General features: G+C 51.7%; 1 long non-coding RNA gene across 1 annotated transcript; it reads right to left on the bottom strand.

Annotated features, from left to right (window-relative positions):
• Positions 1–221: 221 nt before the first annotated feature.
• LOC127925833 (uncharacterized) lies at positions 222–3,944 on the bottom strand. The gene is made up of 3 exons (XR_008122485.1): positions 3,790–3,944; positions 3,410–3,556; positions 222–331 (listed from the first exon to the last, which is right to left on the bottom strand). It is a non-coding gene; the product is annotated as an uncharacterized LOC127925833 (long non-coding RNA).
• Positions 3,945–4,237: the final 293 nt, after the last annotated feature.

Here is a 4,237-nt window from a genome sequence, read left to right as displayed (position 1 = left end):
TGTGTTTGGTGTGTAAGACACTAGGACCCACCTCCAGGCCCTAGTTACAGTGTGTTTGGTGTGTAAGACACTAGGACCCACCTCCAGGCCCTAGTTACAGTGTGTTTGGTGTGTAAGACACTAGGACCCACCTCCAGGCCCTAGTTACAGTGTGTTTGGTGTGTAAGACACTAGGACCCACCTCCAGGCCCTAGTTACAGTGTGTAAGACACTAGGACCCACCTCGGACTACTTGTTTCTTGACATCCATGACGTGCTCTTTGCTGCCCTCTCCGATGTTCTCCCTCAGTGTCTTCATCAGGACACCAAAGTCCTCCTGACCGAGAGACATCTGGAGGGAGGACATTAAAAAAGGAACAGAAAACATCTGGATTTGGTGCTGATGAAGCCTCTACTTTTATTTATACAACTGGATCCCATTGAGATCAAACATCTGTGTTTCTAGGCAGACCTGTCCTCCTAGAAGACAACATCTGTGTTTCTAGGCAGACCTGTCCTCCTAGAAGGCAACTTCTGTGTTTCTAGGCAGACCTGTCCTCCTAGAAGGCAACATCTGTGTTTCTAGGCAGACCTGTCCTCTAGAAGGCAACATCTGTGTTTCTAGGCAGACCTGTCCTCTAGAAGACAACATCTGTGTTTCTAGGCAGACCTGTCCTCTAGAAGACAACATCTGTGTTTCTAGGCAGACCTGCCCCTTCTAGAGACAACTTCTGTGTTTCTAGGCAGACCTGTCCTCCTAGAAGAGGCAGACCTGTCCTCTAGAAGACAACATCTGTGTTTCTAGGCAGACCTGTCCTCCTAGAAGACAACATCTGTGTTTCCTAGGCAGACCTGTCCTCTAGAAGACAACATCTGTGTTTCTAGGCAGACCTGTCCTCCTAGAAGACAACATCTGTGTTTCTAGGCAGACCTGTCCTCCTAGAAGGCAACATCTGTGTTTCTAGGCAGACCTGTCCTCCTAGAAGGCAACATCTGTGTTTCTAGGCAGACCTGTCCTCTAGAAGACAACATCTGTGTTTCTAGGCAGACCTGTCCTCCTAGAAGACAACATCTGTGTTTCTAGGCAGACCTGTCCTCCTAGAAGACAACATCTGTGTTTCTAGGCAGACCTGTCCTCCTAGAGACAACATCTGTGTTTCTAGGCAGACCTGTCCTCCTAGAAGACAACATCTGTGTTTCTAGGCAGACCTGTCCTCTAGAAGGCAACATCAGACCTGTCCTCTAGAGACAACATCTGTGTTTCTAGGCAGACCTGTCCTCTAGAAAGGCAACATCTGTGTTTCTAGGCAGACCTGTCCTCCTGAAGACAACTTCTGTGTTTCTAGGCAGACCTGTCCTCCTAGACCAACATCTGTGTTTCTAGGCAGACCTGTCCTCCTCAGACATCTGTGTTTCTAGGCAGACCTGTCCTCTATCTGTGTTTCTAGGCAGACCTGTCCTCCTCAGACAACATCTGTGTTTCTAGGCAGACCTGTCTTCAGACCAACATCTGTGTTTCTAGGCAGACCTGTCCTCCTCAGACCAACATCTGTGTTTCTAGGCAGACCTGTCCTCCTCAGACCAACATCTGTGTTTCTAGGCAGACCTGTCCTCCTCAGACTAACATCTGTGTTTCTAGGCAGACCTGTCCTCCTCAGACCAACATCTGTGTTTCTCGGCAGACCTGTCCTCCTAGAAGACAACATCTGTGACCTGTCCTCCTCAGACCAACTTCTGTATCCAGAAAACCACCAGCTGTCAGTGGAAGTGGAAACAGTTTTCTAGAAAATAAATACAATGGAAGACTCCTACATTCATGTGGTTTCCTTGGCAGACCTGTACTCTAGGGACAGGGGTAGGGTCTCAGTGTTAGGGTCATGTCAGGGGGTAGGCAGACCTGGGTCAGTGTCAGGGTAGGGTCAGTGTCAGGTCAGGGTCAGTAAACCTACAGTGACAACATCAGTGTTTCTAGGGGTCAGACCTGTCCTGTCAAGGTCAGTGTCAGGGTCAGTGTCAGGGTCAGTGTCAAGTGTCAGGGTCAGTGTCAGTTTCAGGGTCAGTGTCAGGGTCAGTGTTAGGGTCAGTGTCAGGGTCAGTGTCAGGGTCAGTGTCAGGGTCTGTCTCAGTGTTAGGGTCAGTGTTAGGGTCAGTGTCCTGTCCTGTCAGGGTAGTGTCAAGTGTCAGGGTCAGTGTCAGGGTCAGTGTCAGGGTCAGTGTGGGTCAGTGTTTCAGTGTCAGGGTCAGACCAGTGTCCAGTGTCTCAGTGTCAGGGTCAGTGTTTCTAGGAGGGTGTGTCAGGGTCAGTGTCCTGTCAGGGTCAGTGTCAGGGTCAGTGTTAGGGTCATCTGTGTTTCAGTGTCAGGGTCAGTGTTACCTGTCAGTGTAGGGACAGTGTTAGGGTCATCTGTGTTTCTAGGCAGGGTCAGTGTTGGGGTCAGTGTTAGGGTCAGTGTCAGGGTCAGTGTTAGGGTCAGTGTTCTAGGCAGGCCTGTCAGGGGGTCCAGTGTGTCAGGGTCAGTCATCAGTGTCAGTGTCAGGGTTCAGGGTCAGTGCAGGGTCACCAGTGTCAGTCCTCAGGGCAGTGTCTGTGTTAGGGTCAGTGTTAGGGTCAGTGTTAGGGTCCTGTGTCAGGGCAGTGTCAGGGTCAGTGTCAGGGTCAGTGTTAGGGTCAGTGTTTCAGTGTGGCAGGGTAGGGTCAGGGTCAGTCAGAGGACAGGTTAGGGTCAGGTCAGGTCAGTTAGGTTAGGGGTAGGGGGTTAGGGTCAGTGTTAGGGTCAGTGTCAGGGTCAGTGTCAGGGTCAGTGTCAGGGTCACCAGCTGTCAGTGTTAAGGTCAGAAGGGTGTGAAGGGTCAGTGTCAGTTTTCTGTGTCAGGGTCAGTGTTAGGGTCAGTGTCAGGGCCAGTGTTAGGGTCAATCAGAGGGTCAGGGTTAGGGTCAGGGGGTAGGGTCAGGGGCAGGGGTCAGAGGGTCAGGTTAGGGTCCAGGGTCAGGGTTAGGGTCAGGGTAGGGGGTTAGGGTCAGTGTTAGGGTCAGTGTCAGGGTCAGTGTTAGGGTCTGGGGTCAGTTCTCCTTGGACCGGGTCAGGGTCAGGGTTCAGGGTCAGGGGGTAGGGTCAGTGTTAGGGTCAGTGTTAGGGTCAGTGTTAGGGTCAGTGTTTAGGGTCAGTGTTAGGGTCAGGTCAGGGTCAGTGTCAGGGGGGGTCAGTGTCAGGTCAGGGGGTCAGTGTTAGGGTCAGTGTCAGGGTCAGTGTTAGGTCAGTGTCAGGGTCAGGTCAGGGGTCAGGGTCAGTGTTAGGGTCAGTGTTAGGGTCAGTGTTAAGGTCAGTGTCAGGGTCAGTGTTAGGGTCAGTGTCAGGGTCAGTGTCAGGGTCAGTGTTAGGGTCAGTGTCAGGGTCAGTGTCAGGGTCAGTGTTAGGGTCAGTAAACCTACATTCATAGACTTGAGCATTCCTTGAACCTCTACTCAGGGATCTTGCTGTACCAGGAAGAGGCCAGGTTCCGTTTGACCAGAAGCTCTAAATTGATTGGCTGAAGGATCTCGATGTCTGTCTGTGGGGAGCCTTGTTTCAGCGTGGTCCTATGGAGAGATGAATGAAGTGGGATTACCCAATCAGAGGACACACACACTTCAAATGAGTACGCTAACAATCCGGCTCCAAGGACCATGAAAGAAAGAATAAATGGAAGACAACGTTAACACACACACACACACACACACACACACACACACACACACACACACACACACACACACACACACACACACACACACACACACACACACACACCACACACACACACCTCTAATACCTGGACAGTTTGAGCTGAGTGAGTTTGACATCCATGGTGTCCATGACAACGGGAGCGAGAACCCTTCAGCCGACATCAGACTGAAACTGTTGCCCACGGTGATGAGCCCCAGGTCCACCACAAACGCATTGCGTGAGGCGGAGGACTGAGGGACGACGATGAGAGGGCCTTCAGCCTGACGTCCATGGAGACGGAAGCTCTTCTGGGCAAAGTCTCTGACGCTGGGCGCCGCCTTCTCTGCTGCCTGGGCCGTGGCCACACTCAACGCCTCTTTGGCTGTCTGGAAGTTATCCAGAAACGTCTGGGGGGGCGAAGGACCAGAGACCATGAAGACACTAACACAGCAGGACAGAGACCATGAAGACACTAACACAGCAGGACAGAGACCATGAAGACACTAACACAGCAGGACAGACACCATGAAGACACTAACACAGCAGGACAGAGA

Source organism: Oncorhynchus keta, unplaced genomic scaffold, assembly GCF_023373465.1.
Source record: "Oncorhynchus keta strain PuntledgeMale-10-30-2019 unplaced genomic scaffold, Oket_V2 Un_contig_6335_pilon_pilon, whole genome shotgun sequence".
Lineage (NCBI taxonomy): Eukaryota > Metazoa > Chordata > Actinopteri > Salmoniformes > Salmonidae > Oncorhynchus > Oncorhynchus keta.
Note: the sequence above shows the minus strand (reverse complement) of the source record. Positions and strands in the feature narration are given on the sequence as shown.